Below are 11,823 nucleotides of genomic sequence, written 5' to 3'. Positions count from 1 at the left end.
ACGGTGACCTTTAGTGCAAACCTTACTGGGATGTGAGAGGGAGGAGGAAGGGTATTGAGTGTGATTGAAATGAGCAATATCTTCAATCCTAATCTGGGGTCATCCCAGGTCTGTGGATTAGAGGGGGAGAGGAGGGCATACTGTAGAACACATGTCTGACCTCAATACATTTAACTTTAAACCGGTGGGCCTCGACAACGCAGACACACCTCTTACTGTAACATCACCTGGGTTACCTTCAGCAAAATGTTTTGAAACATGAAACAAAAATCAGCATTTTTATTGAGTACATTTGGGTGGGTTCCCCTTCTGTTAAAATGTTCTCCTACCATTTCATGCCTACCTATAACCTCAACTTGTTAAAGCAGGCCATATTTTAAACTAAACTCACTGAACTCTATCTCGCCTGAGGAGGGGGTGGCTTTTAAAACAGCGTAATTTCCAACCCTATAAGGAAATCCATTGAAATGCTAAGACATTTGCACCAAGAAGCCGGCAGCGTGCTCTGGTCTCTGGTAGGAGATTGCTCTGTCTGCTCTAATGTCTTGCATGTGGCCTGCCGGGAGACAGCGAGGCTGCGTTCAGGAGTGGCATGCAGCGTTTCTCTCTGTAAGCAGCTTATTGACTATTTCCTCAAGTACGCACGAGGCACAAACACGTACGCACACAATGTGTGAGGCACATACTCATATGCGCATTATACACATGCACTACACACATCCCAATGAGGTCCTTGCTGCTGGATGGAATCAAAGGCCAGCCTGTTCTCACGTGGGCCCTGCATGTGTCACACACGCTCATGCAGGCAAACACACACACACACACACACATGCACACACGCACACACACACACATGCACACATACATTTACAACACAATGCTATTGTCAGAGGAATGAGGAACATTATCGTCCACAGTCATTAGGGACTTGTTTGTCCAAGTCCAGAAGTTTCACCTTTGTGATTGTCCACACAGTAAATCAGTGTCTGTGTGTGTGTATAATGTAATTATGTACAGTACCAGTCAAAGTTTGGACACACCTATTTATTCAAGGGTTTGTCTTTATTTTTACTATTTTCTACAATGTAGAATAAAAGTGAAGACATCAAAGCTATAAAATAACACATATGGAATCATGTAGTAATCAAAAAGTGTTAAACAAATCTAAATATATTTTAGATTTTTAATTCTTCTAAGTAACCACCCTTTGCCTTAATGACAGCTTTGCACACTCTTGGCATTCTCTCAACCGGCTTCACCTGGAATGCTTTTCCAACAGTCTTGAAGGTCTTCCCACATATGCTGAGCACTTGTTGACTGCTTTTCCTTCACTCTGCGGTCCAACTCATCCCAAACCACCTCAATTGGGTTGAGGTTGGGTGATTGTGGAGGCCAGGTCATCTGATACAGCACTCCATCACTCTCCTTCTTGGTCAAATAGCCCTCACACAGCCTGGAGGTATGTTGGTTCATTGTCCTGTTGAAAAACAAATGATAGGCCCACTAAGCATTAACCAGATGGGATGGCGTATCACTGCAAAATGGTGTGGTAGCCATGCTGGTTAAGTGTGCCTTCAATTAGAAATAAATCACTGACAGTGTCACCAGCAAATCACCCCCACACTATCACACCTCCTCCATGCTTCGTGGTGGGAACCACACATGCAGAGAAGCATGGTTCCCCCTATGACAATAGTATTGTTTTGTAACTTGTTTTCATTTGTGTAGCATTTGTTCAAAATGTAAAATGTTCTGTATCTCTCCATCACCCCTGCTCTTTTTGTCACTGTCTGCCTCTCTCTGCCTCTCTTTTACTCTCTCTCTGTCTCAGTCCCATATGTAGGTTGTTGCCATGTCACTACTTCAGTACATGTTGTTCTGTACTCTGTCCTGGGCTGGCTGGCCCACAGCACAGAAACAGGAATCAAACATGATACCCCTACCACACAGGCTTGACTGCAGAAGAACACAGATCACGTTCCACATACAGTACAGTGTCCATGTGTGTGTCTGTGTGTGTGGGTGTGTGTGTGGGTGCCTGCTTGCCTGCCTGTCTGTCTGTGTTTCTGTCTGTCTGTGTATATTGGCGAGCTATAGGTACAGAAGCAGTAAGAAGCGTGTCTGTGAAAGTGTTTTATTTTTAAAATGTACATTTGTTGACTTTTTTGTAAAGTGTATTGCACTTTAAATCAAATGTGACTTGACTTGTGAGAACAACACCCTGTGTTTGGAATTAAGAACCAAGTGTGAAATATAAGCAACAGTGGCTGAGACATAAACACATAAGCACTTGCTATCCATTTGGCTCCCCCCCGCTCTCTCTCTCTCTCTCTCTCTCTCTCTTTCTTTCTCTCTTTCTCTCCTTTCTACATCCCTCTCTCTTTATCTCTCTATTTCTCTCTTACACAGGATTAAGTTGTCAGGTTCCATTGAACTCTCAGTACCCTCGACCACACAAAACCTTCTAAAGGTACTTTACAGTTATTTATAACTAAGTGTTGTGTAACCCTCTGCTTTCAATGTACCTAACCACCCAGAGATAGTACCTGAGTGGACACACTGTCATGGTTACTTGGACACAGCAGAAGTGGTGTGTGTGCATGTGCAGGTGAATCCTTTTGTCACGTTCATTGAAATGAGCGGACCAAGGCGCAGCGTGCATAGAGTTCCACATGTTTATTTAAATGAAACTCACCAACAAAAACAATAAACAGCAAATGAGACGTAACGACTGGAGTGCTCACAGGCACTACACAAAAACAAGATCCCACAAACTAAAGGTGGAAAAAAAGGCTGTCTAAGTATGATCCCCAATCAGAGACAACGATAGACAGCTGCCTCTGATTGGGAACCATACCCGGCCAACAAAGAAATAGAAAAACTAGAATGCCCACCCAAATCACACCCGACCTAACCAAATAGAGAAATAAAAAGGCTCTCTAAGGTCAGGGCGTGACACCTTTGGTAAATGTACTGTCACGACTTCTGCCGAAGTCGTTGCCTCTCCTTGTTCGGGCGGTGTTCGGCGGTCGACGTCACCGGCCTTCTAGCCATCATCGATCCATTTTTCATTTTCCATTGGTTTTGTCCTGACTTCCCTGCCACCTATACACACGACCCTGACAGAATCTCTGACCAACACATGAGGGGAAACAGAGGGTTAAATACACAATAGGTAATGAATGGGATTGACAACAGGTGTGTGGGAGTTTCCGTTGGTGCTACTACGGTGGAAAGTCCAGACCAGGTCTCCACCGTGCGCATTCCCCCAGAATATGCCGATTTGGCACTCGCCTTCTGTAAAAAGAAGGCGACTCAATTACCACCCCATCGACAGGGGGATTGTGCGATAGATCTCCTGGTAGACGCTGCATATCCCAGGAGTCACGTGTATCCCCTGTCGCAAGCGGAGACAGTGGCTATGGATACATATATCTCTGAATCCCTGCGTCAGGGGTTCATTCAGCCATCCATTTCACCCACCTCTTCGAGTTTCTTTTTTGTGAAGAAGAAGGATGGCGGTTTACGCCCGTGCATTGATTATCGAGATCTCAATAAAATCACGGTAAAATATAGTTACCCGCTACCTTTGATCAATAGTGTTATGGAGTCAATGCGCGGGGCACGCTTCTTCACAAAATTGGATCTCAGGAGTGCGTACAATCTGGTGCGTATTAGGAAGGGTGATGAGTGGAAGACGGCATTTAGCACCACCTCAGGTCATTATGAGTACCTGGTCATGCCATATGGGTTGATGAATGCTCCATCAGTCTTCCAATCATTTGTCAATGAGGTCTTCAGGGACATGCACGGGCAGGGTGTAGTGGTGTATATCGATGATATTTTGATATACTCTGCTACACGCGCCGAGCATGTGTCCCTGGTGCGCAGGGTGCTTGGTCGCCTGTTGGAGCATGATCTATATGTCAAGGCTGAGAAATGCTTGTTCTTCCAACAATCCATCTCCTTCCTAGGGCATCAGATTTCCACTTCAGGAGTGGAAATGGAGAGCGACCGCATTACAGCCGTGCGTAATTGGCCGACTCCAACCACGGTAAAGGAGGTGCAGCGTTTTTTAGGGTTTGCCAATTACTACCGGAGATTTATCCGGGGTTTTGGTCAGGTTGCAGCTCCCATTACCTCACTGCTAAAGGGGGGACCGGTGCGCTTGCAGTGGTCGGCCGAGGCGAATAGGGCTTTTGGTCAACTGATGGCTCTGTTTACCTCGGCGCCTGTGTTGGCTCATCCGGATCCCTCTTTGCCATTCATAGTAGAGGTGGACGCATCCGAAGCTGGGATAGGAGCAGTGCTCTCTCAGCGTTCGGGTGTGCCACTGAAGCTTCGCCCCTGTGCTTTCTTTTCGAAGAAGCTCAGCCCGGCGGAGCGAAACTATGATGTGGGGGACCGAGAGCTGTTAGCTGTCGTAAAAGCCTTGAAGGTGTGGAGGCATTGGCTTGAGGGGGCTAATCACCCTTTTCTCATCTGGACTGACCACCGCAATCTGGAGTACATCCGACAGGCGAAGAGACTAAATCCTCGCCAGGCAAGGTGGGACATGTTTTTCACTCGTTTTGTGTTTACGCTTACTTACAGACCAGGCTCCCAGAACGTCAAGGCAGACGCATTGTCTCGGCTGTATGACACAGAGGAGCGGCCCATGGATCCCACTCCCATACTCCCAGCGTCGTGTTTGGTGGCGCCAGTAGTGTGGGAGCTGGACGCGGACATTGAGCGGGCGTCACGTGCAGAGCCCTCTCCTCCTGAGTGTCCAGCTGGTCGTCTGTACGTTCCGTCTGCTGCCGCGACCGATTGATCTATTGGGCTCACACGTCACCCTCCTCTGGTCATCCTGGGATAGGTCGGACGATGCGCTGTCTTGATGGGAGGTACTGGTGGCCCACTTTAGCTAAGGACGTGAGGATTTATGTTTCCTCCTGTTCGGTGTGCACCCAGTGCAAGGCTCCTAGACACCTGCCTAGAGGTAAGCTTCTACCTTTACCCGTTCCTCAACGGCCGTGGTCGCACCTGTCAGTGGATTTTTTGACTGATCTTCCACCTTCACAGGGTTACACCACGATCCTGGTCGTTGTGGATCGGTTCTCGAAGTCCTGTCGTCTCCTCCCTTTGCCTGGTCTCCCTACGGCCTTACAAACTGCAGAGGCCCTGTTTACACATGTTTTCCGGCACTATGGGGTGCCTGAGGATATAGTGTCTGATCGGGGTCCCCAGTTCACGTCAAGGGTCTGGAAGGCGTTCATGGAACGTCTGGGGATCTCGGTTAGTCTAACCTCAGGTTTTCACCCCGAGAGTAATGGGCAGGTGGAGAGAGTTAACCAGGATGTGGGCAGGTTTCTGCGGTCCTATTGCCAGGACCGGCCGGGGGAGTGGGCGAAGTTCGTGCCCTGGGCAGAGATGGCCCAGAACTCGCTACGTCACTCCTCCACTAACCTTACTCCTTTCCAATGTGTATTAGGGTATCAGCCGGTTCTGGCTCCTTGGCATCAGAGTCAGACCGAAGCTCCTGCGGTGGACAATTGGTTTCGGCACGCTGAGGAAACCTGGGAGGCAGCCCACGTCCACCTTCAGCGTGCCATAAGGCGCCAGAAAATTGGCGCAGACCGTCGCCGCAGTGAGGCCCCGGTGTTCGCACCAGGGGACAGGGTCTGGCTCTCGACCCGAAACCTGCCCCTCCGCCTGCTCTGCCGGAAGCTGGGTCCGCGGTTTGTGGGGCCGTTTAAAGTCCTGAGGAGAGTGAACGAGGTATGTTATAGGTTACAACTGCCCACTAATTACTGTATTAACCCCTCGTTCCATGTGTCTCTCCTCAGGCCGGTGGTGGCTGGCCTGCTCCAGGAGGCTGAAGTGCGTGAAGTTCCTCCGCCTCCTCTAGACATCGAGGAGGTCCCGGCGTACTCTGTTCGATCCATTTTGGATTCGAGACGTCGGGCGAGGGGCCTTCAGTACCTCGTGGACTGGGAGGGGTACGGGCCGGAGGAGAGATGCTGGGTTCCGGTGGAGGACGTTTTAGATCCTTCCATGTTAAAAGAATTCCACCGCCTCCATCCGGATCGCCCTGCACCTCGCCCTCCGGGTCGTCCCCGAGGCCGGTGTCGACCCGCTGCTGGAGCCGCGCGTCAGGGGGGGGGTAATGTCACGACTTCTGCCGAAGTCGTTGCCTCTCCTTGTTCGGGCGGTGTTCGGCGGTCGACGTCACCGGCCTTCTAGCCATCATCGATCCATTTTTCATTTTCCATTGGTTTTGTCCTGACTTCCCTGCCACCTATACACACGACCCTGACATGTACTATGATTTAGGGCTCTATTCAATCTGTATAGCGGAAACTCTGTGTTACAGTGTTATTGAAATTTAAAGACAATGTTCCTACATTAGTGGAGATTGCATTCACGGTAAACACTGCAGATGTCGGCTCAGTAGGAATTTACCTTTACATTTTTAAGGGCTTGATTCAATCTGATCCGCTTTAGCCGACAGAAAAGCAGCTTGTTTACAAGTTTTCAATGATTATTATTTCTCTATAGCCTACACTTTCTCATTCTGATCTTCTAACGTGTGTGGGACGGGTGTCTTCATGACAATGATCACAAGAGCAGCTGCTCACCAATTTGAGCGCTCCAATGCAGTTCCACCTCTGACGCCACCAAAACATCACCTATGCGGGTGTCGGCTATCGCCAGTTAATCCAAGCCTAAATTGTAGATTCAAATAAAGTATTTAATATGTATGTATGTCCTGGTAAGCTGGAGGTACACCTAAGGACTGTGTGTCCTGGAGAGTCAGCCTGTGTGTGTGTGTGTGTGTGTGTGTGTGTGTGTGTGTGTGTGTGTGTGTGTGTGTGTGTGTGTGTGTGTGTGTGTGTGTGTGTGTGTGTGTGTGTGTGTGTGTGTGTGTGTGTGTGTGTGTGTGTGTGTGTGTGTGTGTGTGTGTGTGTGTGTGTGTGTGTGTCTGGCTGTCATGTCCCTTTAACGAGATTGTCTGGTCGCTGCTGTGCGTCGGTCTGCCCTGGTCAGACTTTCCTTTCCGAGGAATTACGCAACAAGCGTTCTGTGGACCCGAGGGGGAAATCGTCTAGGTGACTGCAAGGCCTCCTCTAACGTCACAGCCCAGGATTAACCACGGCAACCAGTCAGTAGATTAAAGATACACAATACCTCTGTCTCCTTCTGTTACCCCTCCTACTCCTCTTTCCCATTATCTCTCTCTCTTTAACACTTACTTCCTTGCTCACCCTATTTCTCTCCCTACAGCCCACCTATAGAGAAGTCTGGGGGATGTCTATATCTGGAGTCTTACACTGCAAGGCTGGGGCCCAGGACCTGGGTGCAATGTGTAACATACATCATGGCCTGGATTGCCTGGCTGCCTGCTGGCTGGGGCCTCATTGAAATGGGAGGCTTGTCAGGGGCTGGGGCACAGTGGTGGGTGGGTGTGCATACTATATAGGTTCTCTCTCTCTCTCTCTTTCTTTCTTGGTCTTTCTCTCTTTCCCTGGGTCCTGGTCTCTGTATCACATTCACTCTTTCTTTCTCTCTATTTCTATTGGTTTCTGCTATGTCACCATGGGCACACTCTACATGTTGTGCTGTACCCTCTCCCCTATATCACCCCTCTCTCTCCCTCCCCTCCCCTCTCCCTCTCTCTCTCTCTCTCTCTTTCTCTGGCTGGCATCAGTCTCCTTACCACGTGGGTTGGTTTTTCCAGGGCCACCTGATGAAGTCAGCATTAGAGAAGAGAAGGAGGGAGGGAGGGAGCAACAGTAGCCAGGGTGTCCAAACATGGAAACTGAGACATACAGTACGGGAGAGGGGGGGCCACACTTTTCCACTTCCCTCTAAATCACACATTAACACATACAGTACCAGTCAAAAGTTTGGACACACCTACTCATTCAAGGGTTTTTCTTTATTTTACGATTTTCTACATTGTAAAACAATAGTGAAGACATCAAAACTATGAAATAACTCATATGGAATCATGTAGTAACCAAAAAAGTGTAAACAAATCAACATACAATATATTTTATATTTGAGATTGTTCAATGTAGCCACTCTTTGCCTTGACGACAGCTTTGCACACTCTTGGTATTCTCTCAACCAGCATCATGAGGTAGTCACCTGGAATGCATTTCAATTAACAAGTGTGCCTTGTTAAAAGTTCATTTGTGGAATTTCTTGCTTTAATGTGTTTGAGCCAATCAGTTGTGTTGTGACAAGGTAGGGGTGGTACACAGAAGGTAGCCCTATTTGGTAAAAGTCCATACTATGGTAAGAACAGCTCAAATAAGCAAAGAGAAACGACAATCCATCATTACTTTAAGACATGAAGGTCAGTCAATCCGGAAAATGTCAAGGACAAGTTTCTTTAAGTGCAGTCGCAAAAACTATCAAGCGCTATGATGAAACTGGCCCTCATGAGAACCACCACAGGAAAGGAACACCTAGAGTTACCTCTGCTGCTGAGGATAAGTTCCATAGAGTTACCAGCCTCAGAAATTGCAGCTCAAATAAATGCTTCACAGAGTTCAAGTAACAGACACACCTCAACATAAACTGTTCAGAGGAGAATGCATGAATCAGGCCTTCATGGTCAAATTGCTGCAAAGAAACCACTACTAAAGGACACCAATAAGACGAAGAGACTTGCTTGGGCCAAGAAACATGAGCAATGGACATTAGACCAGTGGAAATCTGTCCTTTGGTCTGATGAGTCCAAATCTGAGATTTTCAGTTCCAACCGCCATGTCTTTGTGAGACAAAGTTGTCACGACTTCCGCCGAAGTCGGTCCCTCTCCTTGTTCGTGCGGCGTTCGGCATTGCCAGCCTTCTAGCCGTCGCCGATCCACCTTTCATTTTCCATTTGTTTTGTCTTGTCTTCCCACACACCTGGTTCCAATTCCATAATTACATGTTGTGTATTTAACCCTCTGTTTCCCCCATGTCCTTGTCCGGAATTGTTTATTGTAAGTGTTTGTGTACGATATGTCTGGTGTGCGAAGGGTTTTTGTCCCATTGTGTATATATTTATTGTTTTGTTCACAGTGATTTTTACTATTGAACTGCGCCGTTGTAACACAGTCTTTGCTCTCCTGCACCTGACTTCTCTGCCGCCAATACGCACTCCTTACAGAATTCTGGACCAGGACATGGGGGAAACAGAGGGTTAAATACATAACATGTCATTATGGAATTGGAACCAGGTGTGTGGGAAGACAAGACAAAACAAATGGAAAATGAAAGGTGGATCGGCGGTGGCTAGAAGGCCGGCAACGCCGACCACCGAACACCGCCCGAACAAGGAGAGGGACCGACTTCGGCGGAAGTCGTGACAAAAGTGTATGTGATCGGATGATCTCTGCATGTGTGGTTCCCACCATGAAGCATGGAGGAGGAGGTGTGATGGTGTGGGGGTCCTTTGCTGGTGACGCTGTCAGTGTTTTATTTAGAATTCAAGGCACACTTAACTAGCATGGCTACCACAGCATTCTGCAGTGATACGCCATCGCATGTGGTTTGCGCTTAGTGGTACTATCACACCTCCAGGCTATGTATGGGCTATTTGACCAAGAAGGAGAGTGAAGGAGCGCTGCATCAGATGACCTGGCCTCCACAATCACCCGACCTCAACCCAATTGAGATGGTTTGGAATGAGTTGGACCGCAGACTGAAGGAAAAGCAGCCAACAAGTGCTCAGCATATGTGGGAACTCCTTCAAGACTGTTGGAAAAGCATTCCAAGTGAAGCTGGTTCAGAGAATGCCAAGTGTGTGCAAAGCTGTCTTCAAGGCAAAGGGTGGCTACTTTTGAAGAATCTCAAATATATTTTAATTTGTTTAACACTTTTTTGGTAGGTGTGAACAAGCTTTAGACTGGTATTGTACATGTAGATTTTTGCGCAATTTCTCTGTTATACGGTGGGCAAAGGCCGCCCCCCTAACAAGGCGATAAGCTGAGCTGAGGTCACGCAAACTCAAATTCAAAGAAAAACGCAGCATCAGCAAAGAGACATGCTCTGACTCTGTCATCAGTTAGACAGCCAAGATCATGGATCGTAAACAATTAAAAAGAGCCTATAAACGTAGAAAGAGCCCATTCTACATTGTCACCTCACTCAAAATGTCCTATTTTTGGGGCAGCTAAAACCATAATTTGATCAAACAGTGAAGTGCATTATCCTCATGATTCCTGTAATGAAAGTGTTTGCTCTGCCACTGTGCCTGTTTCGCTGTGATGACCGAGCCACTCTCCTCTCCCCCCATGCGCTAGAGAGAAAAATGCATTCTGATCCTATAACATTTCAAAATGCAATTGCGGGAAAAACACAAGTAGAGTGTTTTTGTCCCTGTCAAGTAGAGTTAGGGTCTCAGCTTTCTGTAGGCTTTTTATTTCTCAACTCTCAATATTCAGCTTAATAGCAACTATTCTACAACCGTGATATTATATGGCTCTGAGATATTGAGTGGCTCACACACAAAATGAGGACAGGCCATTGCGAGGGCACAGGGCTTTTTTAAGACATTTACTGTTGGATGAATACATGGCTACTAGCAGTGGTTAGCCTATTACACTGAACAAAAATATAAATGCAACATGTTTTATGGGCGGAAAAATAAATCCCAGAAATGTTCTATAGAACAAAAAGCTTATTTCTCTCAAATGTTGTGCACAAATTTGGTTACATCCCTTTTAGTGAGCATTTCTCCTTTGCCAAGATAACCCATCCACCTGACAGGTGTGGCATATCAAGAAGCTAAACAGCATGATCATTATACAGGTACACCTTGTGCTGGGGACAATAAAAGGCCACTCTAAAATGTGCAGTTTTGTCACACAACACAATGGAGTATTTCTGTCTGTAATAAAGCCCTTTTGAGGGGAAAACTCATTCGGATTGGCTGGGCCTGGCTCCCCAGTGGGTGGGCCTATGCCCTCCAAGGCCCATCCATGGCTGCACCCCTGCCCAGTCATGTGAAATCCATAGATTAGAGCCTAATTAATTAACTTCAATTGACTGATTTCCTTATGAACTGTAACTCAGTAAAATCTTTGAAATTGCTGCATGTTGCGTTTATACTTTTGTTCAGTATATGATGAGAGTTAGCTATCTACAGTAGTTCATGTGTATTGAGTTTCTACTTCCTCAGGTGTTGAACCCTAAATGATTTACTCTACAATATTAGTTAGTGCACATAAAGATATACTGTATGTAATTTATCTCTATTGAAAGAAAAATATCTCGAAATTCTGGAGTCCTATTTCAACAGTAAAATTGCTAACCCAAAATGTATGTCAGTCACTGGATTAGGTTGCATATCAAAATATCTTGAGTCGTGCATTCCTGCTTGGGACATGTTAGATGAAAAAATGTATTTCTTGAATACCTCAGTAATCTATTTATTACACTCCTTAATAAAGCACTACTCACGCTGTGATGTGGGACGAATTCTTGTCGTAGTCCGGCCCTGAGGTACAGCACAGGCTTACAGTTATATCTTGTCGTAGTCCGGCCCTGAGGTACAGCACAGGCTTACAGTTATATCTTGTCGTAGTCCGGCCCTGAGGTACAGCACAGGCTTCCTGTTATATCTTGTCGTAGTCCGGCCCTGAGGTACAGCACAGGCTTCCAGTTATATCTTGTCGTAGTCCGGCCCTGAGGTACAGCACAGGCTTACAGTTATATCTTGTCGTAGTCCGGCCCTGAGGTACAGCACAGGCTTCCAGTTATATCTTGTCGTAGTCCGGCCCTGAGGTACAGCACAGGCTTCCAGTTATATCTTGTCGTAGTCCGGCCCTGAGGTACAGCACAGGC

At 47.1% G+C, this 11,823-nt stretch overlaps 1 long non-coding RNA gene across 1 annotated transcript; it reads right to left on the bottom strand.

Annotated features, from left to right (window-relative positions):
• Positions 1-1,043: 1,043 nt before the first annotated feature.
• Positions 1,044-11,591, bottom strand: LOC139549776 (uncharacterized). The gene is made up of 2 exons (XR_011669933.1): positions 11,440-11,591; positions 1,044-1,477 (listed from the first exon to the last, which is right to left on the bottom strand). It is a non-coding gene; the product is annotated as an uncharacterized lncRNA (long non-coding RNA).
• Positions 11,592-11,823: the final 232 nt, after the last annotated feature.

Source organism: Salvelinus alpinus, chromosome 22, assembly GCF_045679555.1.
Source record: "Salvelinus alpinus chromosome 22, SLU_Salpinus.1, whole genome shotgun sequence".
Classification (NCBI taxonomy): domain Eukaryota; kingdom Metazoa; phylum Chordata; class Actinopteri; order Salmoniformes; family Salmonidae; genus Salvelinus; species Salvelinus alpinus.
This window is presented reverse-complemented; position numbering and strand designations above follow the sequence as displayed.